This window comes from Dermacentor variabilis, chromosome 10, assembly GCF_050947875.1.
Source record: "Dermacentor variabilis isolate Ectoservices chromosome 10, ASM5094787v1, whole genome shotgun sequence".
Lineage (NCBI taxonomy): Eukaryota > Metazoa > Arthropoda > Arachnida > Ixodida > Ixodidae > Dermacentor > Dermacentor variabilis.
Genome location: NC_134577.1, coordinates 56,716,444 through 56,734,680, shown reverse-complemented (window position 1 = coordinate 56,734,680; position 18,237 = coordinate 56,716,444). Strand labels below are relative to the sequence as shown.

The 18,237-nt window shown below is 43.1% G+C and overlaps 1 protein-coding gene and 1 long non-coding RNA gene across 2 annotated transcripts in view; both read left to right on the top strand.

Annotated features, from left to right (window-relative positions):
- LOC142559549 (uncharacterized) overlaps positions 1-18,237 on the top strand; it is a 77,396-nt gene that overhangs the window by 11,685 nt on the left and 47,474 nt on the right. The gene's annotated exons all lie outside the window — the stretch shown is intronic.
- Positions 1,325-17,108, top strand: LOC142559548 (uncharacterized). The gene is made up of 2 exons (XR_012823153.1): positions 1,325-1,741; positions 16,981-17,108. It is a non-coding gene; the product is annotated as an uncharacterized LOC142559548 (long non-coding RNA).

Sequence of the window (18,237 nt, the reverse complement as noted above, 5' to 3'; positions counted from 1 at the left end):
CATCAGGCCCAGGACGAGGACAGACAACGCATCTCCTCCCAAAATCTCTAGAGACTTAGACGGGAAAGAAATTCCGCAAGTAGATGAGATCCGAATTCTGGGCATGCTTAAGCAAAACAGGAAACAACCACACGACTATAGCTAAGCTAGACACGCACGCAAACCAAGTGGTAAGCATCATTAGAAGAATCTCGGCCAGAGGCACAGGGCTAAAGGAGAAGAACAAGTTAAGGCTGATCTGCTACTCTATTCCTTAACATTAAAAAAGTAGAAAGAAACAAGTTAGACGTCATAATAAGGAAATGCACGAAACGGGCACTGGGACTACCAATCTCGGCCTCAACTGAAGCACTAGAGGGAAGGGGGTGCATAACACATGGCAGGGGTTAGCGGAAGCGACGGGAAAGGTACAACTCGAGCGCCTGAGTCTAACCGAAACAGGACAGCAGATTCTAAACTTCGTAGGACTACAAGCGAACAGAGGAACCAAATACCAGACGTTCCACATTGAGTCGAAAATTAGGAAAGCCCTCACGGTCGCACCGACACCTAAGAACATGCACCCACAACACGATCAGGAAAGACGCCAGTACAGAGCCAAACACTTGGCAACAAAGCTAAGCAGAATGCCACCCGAGGCGGTTGCCTTCACGGACACCGCCCTTGGCGGAGAGGGAAGCTCCGTCTCAGTGGTAGTCGACGAGTCCGGAGCAGAACAGGGCGCGATATATACAAGCGGAGTAGACGCCACGACAGCGGAGGAAGCAGCCATCGCCCTAGCGTGCGTTAGTACGGACGCGAGGGTTATCGTTAGCGACAGCAAATCGGCTGCAAGGAATTTATGCAAAGGCAAAATATCAGAATACGCGTACAGCATAATATCGAAAGGTAACATAGATAGAGGGATCTCCATAACCTGGGACCCCGCTCACTCCAACGTACCAGGAAACGAAGCCGCCAACACCCTCACCCGAGCGCTCATTATCCAGGGGGGGGGGAGACGGCAGCCTCAACCTTACTTTAAGGTCGAGACGCTCGCGACCTACCACGAGGTCACAGAGCACTACAGATTAGGGCGTCGGAAATATCCACTCCCGGATAGGTCCCTCACGTCCGCAGAGGCAGTCACCTGGCGCCGCTTGCAAGCCAAGAACCACATGTCTCCCAGATGGAGATACCTCACGCAAACAGGAAATCCGGAGGACCAATTCTTATGGACCTATGGGAGTGCAGCTACTCCCCGGGATATAATTTATTCAACGACGAAGAAGCACGGGAGACCGCGCTTCATAGCGAAGACCCGGCCATAGAGAAAGAAATTCAACAAGAGGGGACACTCTTCAAAAACTGGCAACAGGAAAGACGTCACGCCTAGTTTCAACAACATCCGTTAGTTGACGCGAGCATCAGAAAAAAAGAATGTGAAATAAGCTTCCAGACAACGTTTTATTTTTTTTATTCCTTCCCACTAAAGGTGAAAAAGTTTTGCGTGTAAATGAACTTATACTTTGCAACTTCTTGTTGCGTTGCCTAGCAACAAGCTAGCGGCACGCCAGACGCGCGTGCATACGTCATACGCCAGACAAGCCGCAGGAGTGAGCGAGGCCGGCTGCGCATGTGAAGCTCGCGTGCTCGGCGAGCCGTCTCTTTTCGATGTAGCCCGTTTTTTGGGTTCCCGGCGTTCTCTTGTGTTCCGTCTGCATTTCGACACGGCACCGCTGCACTACTGGACAACAGCAAGGTGAGGAATTTTGTTTGACAGTCTGCGACGCACTTCAAGTACACTCTTAAAAAAAAGGTAGTCGCAAGCGACTCTTTTCGGGGTGTATCTGCTCGTCGCACATATGATGACCTTTTGGGTGGTAACCCGTACTCTCTTGAAAATACAGTGCAGGCGACTCCCTCACAGTACCGGTGACTCTCTCCCGCAAGACCTACTGAGGTGTATGTATTACTCCCAAAGCAGGAGTTGATGCGAGTACCTCAGTGGTCCATGCAAGTACCCCTTGGTAGTCAGCGATACCCCTTTGGAATGGCAACAATGACCCTTCCTAGGGTAGTCATCTGAAGACTCACAATGGTGGTGTACATGACTACCATGGCAAGAGTTGGTTAAACTACCTTTTGGGTGGTAACACGTACTCTCTTGGAGACACAGTGTGGTCGACTCCCTCAGTAACGGTGACTCTCCCGCAAGAACTACTGAGGTGTATGTATTAACCCCAAAGCAGGAGTTGATGCGACTACCTCAGTGGTCCATGCAAGTACCCCTTGGTAGTCAGTGGTACCCTTTGGAATGGCAACAATGACCCTTCCTAGGGTAGTCATTTGAAGACTCACAATGGTGGTGTACATGATTACCAACACAAGAGTTGGTGAAACTACCTCCTGGTACTTAACCAGACCCCTTGTAGCAACTGCTGTGACCTCTGCCTGGGTAGTGAATAGATTATCTCTACACTAAGATGGAAGCTCACAACATAATAGATTTTAGTTTGCATGTGCAACAAATGCGTAGTTATTCAGCCACCATTATATGTTATGATAAACTGCAATACTATAAACAACTAAAAAAAAACACTGAGCACATAACACTACATTGAGTGAAACACCAAGAGCAAATATTTCGCTACTATCACTGTATTAACCTCAAATTCATCAATGGACTATACCTGGCAAAAACAGAAGACAACAGTCTGATTTGCTAAATTGGAATCAATGGCCAACCTTGAGAAACATTATGCTTCAGTTTACAAAGCATACTAAACAGCTGCAATATGTCCAAACTTATGAGGTAATTTAGCATTTCAGGCATTTGAAAAAGGATTTAATCCTTTGCCATGACAAAGGACTCGTTTATTTCAATATGCCATGGAGGCATACATGGACAGAGGAATTAAATTTCAATATTGATATTAAGCGAAAAATTTACAATCTCACCAAATCAAAGCAATCATACAGCATTGATGCTAATGGAAGAAAAGAAATATGCCTAAAGGCCAGATAAATGCAAAACCGGACATTATAAATAGCGCCAGTTCAATATCCTGGTGGTGCCGGCATAGTAAGTACATCCCATAATGTTTCAAAAGTGCAACTTCTTGGCCGTCATTTCATCCAATTTGTCAAAAAAGACTATTGTCTCACCTCCTAAATGTTTCCATTAGCACTGCCTCCATGTTTGCGTCAAATGCTGCCTGCTCCGGTTAAGATCTGAAAGAACACCACAACTGTTAAAACTTTGTAAACATTTTATTCAATAAGAACATGAACACATTACAGTAACCTTTAGCAAGAGCACATATAGTAATCACAAGGAACACTTATTTCTTATAAGCAGAGAATCCAGTTTACAGCAGGAAGAGAGGAGCCAGAGAATAGCTATAATGCATCCGTAGATGTTCTCTTTGAATGAACCATAAATGGCCTTGCCATCAGGGCATATCACAAGCCCACACACGTGGATACACAATAGGCAGAACATATTTAAATAAGTATAAGAATATATGTATAAATTCATTTTCCAGATTCAACTGGAGGGTAGGTTTTTGGCAAAAAGCTGCCTGCACAGCTTGACTGTCCAGAAAACCCCTACAAGCAGTAGCACAAGAGTGGTGCAGGAAATCTTCAACAGACACACATAGAATAGTCACATTCAATAAAGAGAAACATTCACTATTTATGCATACAGAGTCTATTAATCTTTGCACAAAATTTGAACAGTAAAATCGAAACGCTGAAATGGTCACGCATATGTTCAGAAATAATAAAAGTAATAACCAAGCAAACATGCAGCATCTACTAGCAAAGACATAAAATCACATTTCAACAAAATATTTCCGCAGCTCAGCTTTGGTATACCCTTTTGTATGTTTATACGTGTTTAGAACATGGGGCAGGTTATAAGACAACATTTGAAATTTATAATTAGCGCAAAAACATGGTATATTCCATGTATTAATAGGTCTTATGTGTATGTTAGCACGACACATGTCCAAAGATGCCAGAGTAGAATGAAAATTGGCAGTGGATGCCATTGAGAAATAAATTTTTTTTAACAACTTAAAGTTATACAAGTGATTGATGCGGACAGTGTTATGTGCTTCAAAAGCACACTTGGAGGTAGTTGTATTGTCAACATTAGCGATTATTCGAACAATTTTCTTTTGCAATACGAGAACATTATTTATGTTTGTTTTGGTCATTGTGGCCCATACTAAACTGCACATGTACATTGTACATGGCTTCACTTTGCTGTAAGTAATTTGAGACAACAGCTGTCTTCCAATAATGGGGCTCACTGCTGTGAACTTATAGCATAATGCCCTCCAATGTCACATTTTCACATGAAATCTACAGAATGTTTCTATTATACATGAATGAAATGCAAGCTGTGATTCTATAGGGGAATGGCACTGAGCTAATGCCTACTAAACAATCTGCGTAAGTGTGAATGACAGCATCATTAACAAGACTACCCTGCTGCTTTGCAAGGAGTCACTCCATCTCAGTAACATCAAAAGCGGGTTGCGCTCATCACGGAGATGAGACAAAGTTCCAAATAAGGGCCAGAATTATGTAGTATTGTTTATTGATCAAATAATGCTCAGTATGTTCTGTCAAGTTAAAAATGCCACAGAAAACAGCTAATTATAATGGCCGCCGGCAACTCAGTGCTGTGACATACCACGTCTAGCGACTGCCTCATAACACATTATCCTTATGTAATACTCTAATGGCACTTTCCTTTTGCAGCAAGCAGTTAAAGCATTAAAGTACTGCAATGCACTTGTAGAGCAGTTATTTCCCCATAGTGGGATCAAGACCACATAATAAAAAGTACACCACAGGTACAGCATAGAAGTGTATTCTGCAGTACTGTATAAGTGCTGAAACTTCCTTCTTGGTACTGCTGAGTGATTTTCATGCTGCCTAGTTCCTGTTTCGTGGTCTCACAAAGATTATGGAATGATCAACACATTGTGACTAGAGTCGCTAAAGTTATACATTCACATTCATTGGAACCACTTTATTTGTTTAACCCTTTAATGAGCAAGCATATAAATACAAAACAAATTATTTTATACCGAAATGTGCAAAAGACATTGAGAATAAGCATAATCAACGAAAATAAAGGATATTATTTAGAGAAACTCCTTTAGTAGTATGGGGGAAGAAGTGGGCTTCTCCCCAAGCGACATATGGCTGCGTTTGGAATCTGTACAGAGAGCTCTTTGCATTGTGTGTCTGAGGTCACTACAGCAGATCTTGCACAGGTCTGTCTCCTCTGACCGTGCTTTCCAAAGAAAATGAGTCCCATGTCCTTTTTTTCCCATCCTGTGTTCCTGCTCTAAACCGACAAATGACACTTGCTGCCATTCAGTGTTGGCTCAATACATTTAACAAGAAACTTCTTACTCAATGCCAAAAATCAGCAAGAAAAATTTATATTTTTTGGTATGCTGTATGCAGAACTCATCAATGAAGGGTTAAAACAACTGAAGTGTCAGAGCAGCATAGCCACACACTTTTCACTACATCTTAGTATGTATATCAATATACATTACAGTACGAATGCTGTATTACTAGTCTATAAATGCATCTACCACTACATCTTGAACTAATGTTTCACTCTAGGTTCAAGGTGGCGATGCGATATGATATTTTGCTTCTTTGATCACCTACAAAATCTATGACAGCATTGCAGATATAGTTGCTATAGCTGGATTGTATGTTTGCATTTGTTAAAGAAAAAATGTAAATGAAACGAACAAGTACATCGAGAGAAGCAACTTAATGTTTCAACTAAGCCACATAACAAAGGAGAGTCAGTTTATCTAGTGAAATATGCATGCAAACTTGCAGCTGATCACCCGTCTTCAAAATCCAGATTTTGAGCATGTGTCACAATTTCGCTTGCCTTTCTTGCTTTCACTTCTGCATCGACTTCAGGGCATCCTGGTGGCATTCACTTTCGCATGTTTTTGTACTTGTTTCTTGGGCACATATACCATGAGAACTGGAATGAAATGAAAGAAATTGACTTTACATACCTAATCAACAGTTCAATGACTTCCAGTTTTCAGGTTTTTAAAGAAACTGCAAACACAGCACAGTTAAACATGGAGTTGCCCTAACCTTAGCTTGCTTTTTGCACTGTTTCCTTCGTGTTCCAAAATGTACCAAGTGAGCTATTTTAGCACACCTTCCAACACAATATCTGAGAATTACTTTCAGTATTGGTGTTGGTCAAAACTTTAATGCATGAAAACGGCTACAGGTACAAAAATGTATTATTTAACCAAATACATATTTAGCTGAGCATGCAATTAATTTTACAAGAGGTGGCCATATGCATGCCAGATGCAGAGGTGCTGTTGATATCTTCATACTCAGTTAAGCTGCAAAGCTTTAAAACCACCACATCTCTACTCAATCACAAGCACACAGACCTGAACAGCTGCAAGCAAGGATGGCCATAAACTTTACAAAGTAGTAAGAAAGGCTTTGGCAGCATGCTTAATGTAAAAAAAAATTATGGGGTTTTATGCGCCAAAACCACGATCTGATTAAGGGACATGACGTAGTGGGGCACTCCGGAAATTCGGATCACCTGGAGTTCTTTAACGTACACCTAAATCTAAGTACACGGGTGTTTTTGCATTATGCCCCCATTGAAATGCGGCTGCCTTGGCCAGGATACGCTTAACATCTAAAAGTGCAAAAGAAATAATAAAAAGTTATAAGAAAATGCTATTACATGGCCAAGGTGCAATGTGTCCCTCAGAGCTGGGTACTTGTTTACGAGGCTCCTTGCAGCAACATTGCACAATTTATTTGGGTACATGATGTTTAAAAAAGCATGCATCAACCTTCGACATCAAACAATACACAAAAAACAATATGCAACATTTCCATGAAATAATATCAAACAGTTGAACTGTGAGTCATCAGATGGGAGAATTTAAGTAAACTGCACCATGAAAGCATTAGGTACGTGACAAGACCGAGGTTAGAGAATTGATCAGATGGATTTGACACAGGACAGGGGTAACATTTAATCCTTTTGTCCTGCAATAGCCAAGATAAACGGATAATCATGACCAGAGTTCACAAACTCTTAAAATACTTTCACCAAACAAGATGTTATAAAAGGTTTTAATTAATATTTCAAATTAGCTTATTACTGAGACATGCACACAAGGGAAAATTAGCCATGAATACAAACTTGAAGGAGCATCTCCTATAAGAATTTACAAGGGCAGCTTATTAAGCTAGTTGTTGATCCATTATCGTGAGTGTACAGTGCAAAGGTTAAACGAGGTCATAGACACAAGCACTGACTACCAATGGAGGTTTTATTGCTGAATACACACAATAGTGATACAGCTATCTGAAAAATAACTACTAAAAAGAACAAAGCAGACCATCAAGAGGCACACGAAGAAATGTAGAGTTGCGTAAAAAATGCTGGCCGTAGGTTTGACTTCCCAGAAACTTGAGCTCTCTTTCAGATAAGGCAATGGATGGCTTGTTGATGCATGCACTCAGCTCCCATGCCAATTGTGCTACTTCAAGTATGATATGGGTAAGACCATCCCTGTGCTTGTGAATAACTGACATTCTTTCAAACCAAGGAGTGCAGCCACGCATGCTAGTATGATGTGCCAAAAAAACTTTCTCTGCCATTGCGCACATTATATGCATGTTCGCACAACCTCTCATTAAGGCATCTGGCAATCTGCCCCATATGACAAGCGCCGCATGAAAGAGAAATTTCGTACACAACATTTTATGTGGATTCAACATGCCAAATCTTGCGCTTGACCTTGCATATGCCTTTCTGACTGCCCTATCAGAAAAAGAGCTAAAGTTATTCTGGAAGTCACGTGAACGGCCTGTATTTGTGATGCAATCATATTTTTTTTGTATCTCGATTTCCAGCATAGTTCATTTTTTGGCCACTCGTCTGCTTTTCTTGTTCTATCTTCAGAAGTTAATGTTTTTCAGATAGCTCTTTCACTTGCTTGTGTAAATTCGGCACACTGAATAATAACCTCTCTGTTGACAGTCGGCACTTGTGTCTATGTACCGTTTACCTTTGTGGTGTACACTACCTATAAGAACTGTAACCAGCAGCTAAAGAAGCTTTATTCAACGCGCCATTCTAGCGCCCTCGCCCACTCATTAAACCAAGACTCATGGCAAGGAAACCACGGAGGATATTGCTCCATTGAAGCATGACATAAATTATGACTGAGTGTTAACCTTCCTGTAGCTTTCATGACTGTTTTTTGTGAAGGAAAAGGAATGGAAGTAGAAGAAATGCTGCTGGTGGCAACCGAACTCGCAAATTTGACATGACGCATGCAGCACTGTACGAATTCATCTAGCCACAACTGTCTTTCCATCCAATTCAGTTGGTATTTGTATACCCGCATAAAATGTAGCACTGCTAGTGTCAGGGTTCATGTTGTTCGCCAGAATAAAGAAAATGGGCTCAGGGCTGCAATGTCGACATTGCCATTGAATATTTAAATTTCGAGGTTATGAATGAACTGTAATTCAGAACTAGTCAACGATGTATCAGTGATAAAAAAATTTCGAACCAACAATGCCATATACACTGCTAAACACTTAAAAAGGCACTGCACAATTTGGACATTGTTCACTGCCCCAATGCAAAGCTTTAGGAAAACAATTTTTTTCCCCTCGGTTATCGAGCGTTTTCAAGGGGAACTACGCAGCAACTAAGTTATAATCATGAATTAGACAACAAAAACTTGTTTTGATTATAGACACCTTCCACTTGCCTTAGTGACATAACCGCATGAGAATGGAGCGTAATACGCTAATTAACATTGTGCTTACCATTCATATTGCAATACAAGGTTGGGAAAAATGCACGACTGAACATAATTGAGACATTACTGTGGAATGAATTCTCATTAAGTACATTCTATCCCAACTTTATTTACATCTGCCATAGGTTGGCAAACTGATGCATGAGTCGACTCACTCAGACTGATCTCGAAAGTGAGTCTCAGTGAGTCCGACTGAGTTGAATTTCTGTAGGTCTTAGCCCGAATGAACCCGGCTGAATAGAATTTTGGTGAGTGTGAGTTCTCATTATTTTGCTGACCAATGCATCCAGGTAATTGTTGTGACTTACATTGTCTGAGATGACGAATTGTAGGCAATCCATTCAATTTTCTTTTGAAGATTGTCACGCATGCCTCCTGCTGTAATATTTCAGAGGTGTGCAGCAACGTCAATGGGCATCGGAGGCAGTGTCTACGTTGACTTCCTTGTACTCCTTTGTACTCTTTCCATTCCTTGTACTCTCCTTTGACTGCATTCTCCGCATGTCGAACTGCACTACCAGACAGCCTTAAAAAGAGAAGTATTCATTGAAATCAACAACAAAATCCAGTGCTAGAAAAACATAAGATGTGGTATCACAGACTATCACTTCACATGCTCAAATTTACCTACTATATAGTTAGTGACGAGCTAAGAATACAGGAAGGGCTCTTGATAAATATGGGCACATTTGCCATAGCAAATAGAGCCCATTGATTTTCAAGGATAATGATGTACGAACAGCAAAAATCACTGACTGAGACAACTGACTCGTTACAGCATGAATGGGCTGTTAAAACGAAATTGAAAGAGGAATTTTATCACCCCCTATACAGATACCTCCTTACTAACACACCATGATCCCTCTCCCCCTTTTCGCATTGGTACCATGCACAAGGAAGGCGCATTATTGGTCCCTTCACAGACATTGGTACCATGAGCAAGAAGCTCCCCCACCAAGGTGAAATAAGCAACCATAGTGACGCACCTGCAAACATTTCTTCTGAGGAAAACTTATTGCTAACTAAATCGTCTACACAGGTATTGCTTTGTGAAGGACAAATACTGGGCCATAAAGTGCCAAGACCAGACTAGCATTGTCTTGGGACCAGAAACAGAGAACAAAAGGAGGTCATATGAAGGCCAAGGATGATTTGATAGAACAAAAATATACTAGAACATTCTGGTTCTCAAATACACAAACTAGACCGCTTGTGTTTATCCAAACATTATTAACTCCCTATCACATTTCTGGTGGCTAATGAATTAATATTTCAATGAACGCATTTTTTCTGATAACTTCTTGGTGCCTTTGCTTATAAGCTTTTTTGGTGAAACATGGCTATTATTTCAAACAGGAAGTCAAATTTTCCCTCAGCATTACATAAATCTGAGCTACTGAGATAGATACAAATGTCAAGGTCGGATAAGACTTTGAAGGATGATACGGAAGGATTGAGGAGTCGCAAACATGATTGTGCTTCTTAAGCTCTTCATATATCATCAGTTATATTTGGGCTGTCTAGACTGCACAAAATTTAAAAAAAATATTTTGCAGCTTTTTGTTTTTATGTTTTCATAAATACACCTCATTTGTCATATCTATTAGTAGCAGAGCATTCCAATATTTAACAAGGACAGTGGTATGCTATAAAAGTGGAACTAGGACTATATAGATACATAAAAATATTAGGGGGGAAAAAACATTTTATTTTTACATAGTGGAATTGCCCCTATGGCATGCATTTATTTGTTTACTAAATTCCCATGAGCTTATTCCCCAAAGTTAAGATACAACCAGGGGCAGAAAAAAGCTTTAGGACAGGAATGAGTGTCCCTTGCTACTACTTTACTGAAAGCAAACAGGTTCATATTTATAGGTGAAGGTGGCCATGTGCGCACATACGTTTGCACGCAATACTCAAACAAGCTTGCCCATTATTATTCAGTCATACAGTGCAGAAACTGTCATTCAATTCAGTTCAAGCCACAGATGTATCACTGACATAGACGTCACATTTCATGTTGATGAAACAGGCCTCCATTAATTCCCATGCAGACAATCTTTGCGTTTACCAAGAATGCGGATGTGGAAAAGATATGGCTCACACGTGCAGTAATTGCAGTGCATAGGCAAATGTGCATTAATCTTATTCCTGGCAGACAGCTCATGTTCCCTTGCCAAATCGTTGGTGCAACAGCCTGTCTGGCTGATATGCACCTTGCCGCAATTAAGTGGAATTTCGTACACCATACTGACCGCGCAAGTCACATATGGCCTTTGATTTTTACCACAAAGGGTCAGCTTCTGTGGGTCTGAGATGCGTGGGCGCAGGCCAGTAAGCTTCCATGGAGCCAAGAAAATAATAGGTACTTTGTACCTGCTGGCCACTTTCTTTAAATCGTGGGCCACTTCATGCATGTATGGAACAACATGCAGCCTTTTCTCCACTAGTGGCTTGGCAAGGGGCATCCAAGCGTTTTTTGGCTGTGACGCTCGCCTCCTTAAATCATGGGTTTGCGGAACTGCAATATTTCTATCTCAGATATTAATGAGCCAATTTGAAAATTTTTGCAGTAGAATGCTCCCAAGAGGGCACCTAACAACTTCCAGCGTATAATTAAATTAGCTATGTGGCCTGGTGAGGGGCTCTTTAAAGTACTGCTAATAGCGATATTATAGCTTTCCAGCATACGACAGGTTTTAATGTTATACAGAGTTAATGCATGAGTACAGATTAAATAAGATCGGGTGCATACAGCTTTTTTGGTGCCTATGATGCTTCGGCGTGGCTTGGAGAGACAACCAAGTTAATCAATGCTCCATCACACACCGTCGTGCTTTCACCCATGTCGACGTAGCACTGGAACCGGTCGTTGGAAGATCTGAAAGCACACCCAGATGGTTTATCAATAGTTTTGCACATTAGAAGTGAAGCTGTGGGCACTGAACAGGCACTGATTAATTAAATAGCCTTTTTTTATGGTTGCTGTACTGTCCCAAACAGGTTTGTTATTTAGAGCCATCACAGCACAGCACAGCACTAATCCTGCTGCCCATAGGTGAGCTAAGTACAGGACGCATTAAGCTAACAAGGCTAAGCTTATTTATGCAATGTCAGCAACCACCAGTGTATAAGAACAGATGATTTCACAAAGATAGAACCATATTGCTGATTGCCCAAGGTTTTCATAGTCCTATTGCTGAAAATGCCAGCAATTTTTTTTCCTCAGTTGGTTTAATTTAACTTCATTGCTGTGTGAATGTTGCAGCGCACAAATGACGACAAAGATTGAACAGGCAAACAACAAGTCCGTTTTCGTCGCCTTGCTTGTTTTATTAGTTAAACGCTGAAGAAATTTGCAGAATATGGCATACTGCGACCAGTTATGCTAACTAAAGCACCATTACATTGACTGAAGCTGTTACTACTCCCTCTCCTACCAGATAGGGAAGCGATTGCACACCTTACCCCAATATCAGTAGTAAACTAACTGCAGAAGTTTTCAGAAGATGGAAGTCCAGAAAAGGCTAGTTTCCTTGCGGCTTCTCGACACGGCAATAACTATAGTTGAGCAACGTTGTGTTCGTACGGGCAAGTATGCGCTACACTTCTCAATTTAAGGTCAAGTGCATTGGCTGCGACGAAACAAAAATATTAGTAGTTGGCAGCACAGTGAAGTGACACAGAGCAATTTCCTAAGACTCGATCTGTCAGTTCAAAGCGCGGCAACCGAAGTTATTAATCGTGCTCGACATTTCCGCTACGTATACTGTTGCTACTTTGCCCATATTTATTTATTTATTTATTTATTTATTTATTTATCATACCCTCAAGGTACGGTTGTACATTGCAGAGGGGAGGGGCAAAATAAATACAGAGGCAAATCACAAAATAAGGAAGGAAGGCAAACAACATTGCAAAAAACATTGTATACAAAATAACATAAAATGAACCAAACAATGACCAAATCCTCTTTGCGCTCCATAACGTGCAGTACATTTACGCTCACCTGTATTAGAAGATCGTTGCCTGTCATTAGGTACACGAACCCTCCCGTCCGCAGGCTTTCGTGGAGGTCGGCGAGTTTCCGGGCGCCTGTGAGCTTCACGATTTTCTTTGATGGCTCCTGCGAAACGAGGCAAGCCGCTTCTTCCGCACCAGTCGGCGAGCGTTCAGTTGAAGCCGGATCGGACGACATACTGCCACCGTTGTCAGATTTCACAGGCGCAACGCAAGCAAGAGGCAAACCGCTCCTTCCGCACCAGTTGGCGAGCGTTCAGTTGAAGGCGGATCGGACGCCATACTGCCACCGCTGTCGGATTTCACAGGCGCAACGCAAACAAGAGGCAAACCGCTCCTTCCGCATCAGTCGGCGAGAGTTCAGTTGAAGGCGGATCGGACGACATGCTGCCACCGCTGTCAAATTTCACAGGCACAACGCAAGCAAGAGAGGAATGCCACTCGCGTTTAGATACTCGTTCACCGCCGTAGATAGCAAGGTGCCGACAGAGCCATAGCCGTGCTTCTCATAGTTGCGAATCCAAAGTCGAAGTAAATACGAAAGCCGTAAGTCATGTGCTGGATCCTGAATATTTCGCTGCGCGCGTTCGCAAAACAGTTTTCACTCACCGCTGCACTATCCTTGCTCAAATTTGGCAGAATGACCACATTTTGGTGCCTACTTCGTTTAGTATAACACTTAGCACAGTTAATTGCCTGATCTTTGTTTTAATGCAAACTTACCGGCGCTCATGAAAATGCGAGCTGCTGCCGCGACGGTGTACGCATAAACTTGTAGCGCCGCCTGTCGTCAGCTGCAGAAAGCAGCATATCAGGGAGCGCTGCCGCGTGTTGCCTGCTCCTGGAACAGGCGACCGTCCTGCGTTAGACGCTGCTTTTTAAAGCTGACGGCAGGCGGCGAAACTGGTTTATGCTTGCGCCGTTACGGCAGCTGTTTGCAGCCTCAAGGGCACAGGCAAATTTGCGTTTTTTTTCTTACAAGCAAGGCACTTAACTGTGCCAAGTGTAAAGTCGACGCCAAAATGCGATCGCTCTACAAAATTTGAGCAAGAACAGAGCAGCCGTTTGCACGTTTTTTGCACAGGGGTTTGCAGAACAGTGCACAAAGTTTGCACATTCCATTGTGGCCGCAATGATGGTACAAACAGACCACAACGTTTTTAGATTCTAAATCTAAAGCGTTGACAGACCACCACGCCCCACAGAAGCCTTCGTACGAGGCAATACCCCTCTAAAGGACACTGCTTCACAGAAGTGGTGCCTTTTCGGACTGTTACCTCAGATTTTCGCTTCTAAAATTATAGAGGGAAACGAAGGCTGGGAGGTTTACCTCCTATTCAGGGAAGTTGTAGGCATGCTTTTGTATGATGAGCTTCCCTCAGAGTCTCTTGTTTATATGGAGCTGAAAATTCAAGAATTTCTCCGTTCATTCGTTACCCGCTACCCAGAAGCCCGCATAATCCCTAAATTACATTACCTTGTGCACTACCCACGCATGATCTCTTTTCGGACCACTCAAACAAATCTGGCGTATGAGGTTCAAGGCATCAAAGATGAAAAACTTCAAAAACATATGTAAAACACTTGCAGAGCTTCACCAACTTTCTCAAAGCTATGAATTCCGTGAGATTGTCTTCAACCAACGCCACACCATGTCAGGCCTGAAACCTGTGCGAAGATCTGTTTTACATACGTGCATTGAGGAGCGCCTGCCTGCAGGTAACGTATGGCAGGCGAAGTCAGTCACTATGCCGCAAATGGCATACCATGTGGGAGATGTGCTTTTAATGACCAAGGGAGACGAAATTGACTTATGGGGTTTTACGTGCCAAAGTCACTTTCCGATTATGAGGCACTTGTAGTGGAGGACTCTGGAAATTTCGACCACCTGGGGTTCTTTAATGTGCACCTAAATCTAAGTACGCGGGTGTTTTCGCATTTCGCCGCCATCGAAATGCGGCAGCCGTGGCCGGGATTTGATCCCGCGACCTCGTGCTCAGCAGCCCAATACCATAGCCGCTGAGCAACCACGACGGGTAAGGCAGACGACCCACAATTTGGACAGATTGCAGGTATTTTTGCGGCTCAGGATGAGGTTCTGTTCTTGTTAGACAAGATAGGACTTGTTGAATTCAGGAGACATCGATAAGCACGTAAGGTATCTAAACGCAATGTAGTCTGTGCGGCGCAGCCAGAAGATGAGGTATTACCAGAGTTCCTCGATCTTTATCTGGCAGGGAAAGTGGTACCCAGATGTGAATTAGTGGTTTCATTAAAAATTGTAATATTTGCTTAGCTTTATGTTATGAACTCTAAGTGGGTGTACTTCACAGTTTGTGTTCTGTTGACGTTGTGTGTATATTCGTGTTGTATTTTTTTCTTGTTTTTTCCATTCTGTGCATGGGCAATCAATATTCATGCACTCCCCCCCCCCCCCCTTAAGGTATCTTTATGTACAAAATACATATTAATGTACAGTGCGTTGCATAAATATACCAACCAGTGTTATTACTTTTGGAGTTTGATGTTGTACCACCCTGCTTCAATTATTTCTTACTGAAAAATTAAAAAAACAATTTGCCTTTCTTGCTATCCTGATTATGCTGTAATACAGCACTGTATGAAACGCATTTTACTTTTTGCGGCTATAGAGTTGAACTCGGGTAGTTACATATCGTGCTCTTTCCTTTGGTATAGTCAATCAGTTATTTGATTGAGTGAACCAACGAATCGACATTCACTGCAACCTATAACATCATATGTGCCTTTCACTGACTCCCTTCAAGCAGCATGGGAGTCATCCATTTCATGCGTCATTCCTGACTTCGTTTTGTGACTACCCTTGGAAAAAAAGGTAGTCAGCGACTGAAAAAAGAGAGTCGAGGTAGTCGTGACCCTCTTTTGACTCTCTTTTTTTTAAGAGTGTACATTTAGGCTTACTGCACAAAACTGAACCTATATAGTGACGCAGTTATCGAAAAACAGCTCCGCAGTCCAAGCCTAGTTAATATGAGTTAATTACTCGTACTGGGAGATGTTTGCGACGCTTTCCATGAGCTCAAGCATAATTATAACCTGTTTGGGTAGTTTTTGGGCACGCTCGCCGCACCTGGCTTTCTGACGAAAAGCACCTTGGCCGTGTGACGCAGTTTCCCGTGTACTGAATCTTACCGGGACAAGTTTTGGCGCTTTCTCTGACCCAAGACATTATTGTAACTAATTTCACTACTTTTTGGGGTACTTTTCAAGCACAGTGGCCGCACTCAGCGTAGTGGCGCAGTTAGCGAAAAGCAGCTCGGCTGTGTGCCGCAGTTAGTTTCGCGTGTACTGAATATTACTGGTAGAAGTTCGTGACGCATTCTCTGACCCGAAAAAGTATTGTAATTTATTTGGTAACTTTTTGGGATATCTTGAGGCTTGCTCGCCGCGCCTGGGGTTGTGAAGGTGTTAGCAAAAAAGCAAGCCGGCCATAGTGAGTTAGTTTTGCGTGTACTGAATTATAGTGGGACAAGTTTGTGACGCATTTTATAGCCCTGCAACAACATATACCTTATTTCCGTACTCACGTCTCGAAAACTCGACGAGCGATTGCCGAGAGTGATAACACGGCAGTGTTGCATGCGCCGGCAGGACGCGTAAAAGATAACACGGAGGAGCTCAAGATCATGACATTTATGTATTCTGAGCGACTGAAAACAGGCTTTGCACCCACGAGTCTGACTTGAGTGCGATGAGAAGGCATTCTGCGAGCGTGTAACATGGTCTGGCTGAGCCTCTGTTGTAGCCACCTTTGTGTACTTGGCGTACCATCGTGTCGACTGAGGCCAAGTTGTTTTGGGAACGCGCAGTCCCCCGTGTATTTGTGCACTTAAAGTGCAGGAAATAATGCCGGGGAGAGGAGGGGTGCTTGAGATCGGATGTTCAGATTTTATGGCATTGTTTGGGAGGAGTCTTTGCTGCAAAATGTACGAAAAAGTGAATTTATCTGTAATGCCGCTCATTCACCACTTACGCACGTTTCGCCTCTATACGCAATACTCCTGTTAGGTCAATATACCGAAATGATACATGCTTGTAATTTACTTTCTTTCAGCTGATGGCATCCGGTGGAGCATCGTACGGCAACGACTGCTGCTTACCTGGTGCCACAACTTTGGATGAATGCAGAAGCCCGGAACGAGCACTTATATAGAGCAAAATAAACATTTCATCATTTCAGAAGGCGTCTTTCGTTTTCTTTATGAAATTGCACCTGACAGATACGGCGCAGTCTTGTAAAGATCAATCGCAATCATTTCTACTTAATAATGAAACGATTCCGCGCCAATGCCACGCGAGGTTCAGCAGAAGCGAAAAAAAAAAAATGCCGCACCAAGCAGCGGAGCCGGCGCGGCGTGTACCAACTGGTGTTCAAAACGCGCGCGCCCAAAACCGAAACCGGAAGGAGTCAACAACATCCGCTTGGTGTGCTACAGTCAATTCGGCCGCTGGGCTCTATGGGAGTGTCCGCTCTTGTTGAAATTTCTTTCTCTATGACCCGGCGGCACAGGCCAACGTTGTCCGTCTGGCAGCCGAAGCGGCAAACCGCTTCGTCTACTAACACCTGCCCCTTAGGGTGACATCGGGCTCCCTGGACGCCTACGAGCGGTACGGGAGCTCCGGTGTCACCCATTATGGACAATAAAAGTTTTCTCTCACTCACTTAGACGCTGGGCGCGTCGGAACGCGTTGGCCGCGTCCCCAAGAACGTCGAACCGTCTGTCTAACTTGACGCTGTAGATCTCGCCAACGTTATGTTACGTGTGGGCTCGTTAACGGAACGTCGAACTATATTTAGGTCTTTAAGAGACTCTAAGTTTAATACGGATGCAATACACGAATCATATCGAGAAAAATAAAAACCGAGTAGTCACTTTCTCAGGTTGGCACGGTCATTTGCGACGAACTGCGCCAACAGGAGGTCGAGCCTTTCGCGCGAACAGCATACACTTAATACTTTCTCAAAAACAAAGTTCATATTTTTTTGGTATGAATTCCCACCGTGCTGGATCCGGAAATGGCTTCGGTGCGTTCACTTCTCGCAGCAAAGCCAAATAGTAGGCCATTCAAAAGTACAACCTTCCGTTGGTCGCCTTCAACGCCGACAATTTGCGAAACTTGTCGTGACTGAGGGAAGGACAGCGCAACGGTGGAGCGAAAACAATAAGGCTTTATTTAGCCATCAACTTAACAGTGTTAGACGAACCGCCCGGTTCTATGTAGCAGGAATGAAAGCGCGCGACAGCTTGAATGCCGCCGCTTTTAAGCACAACCAAAGACAGAGTGATAACGCTTGCGCCGCTACCACGGC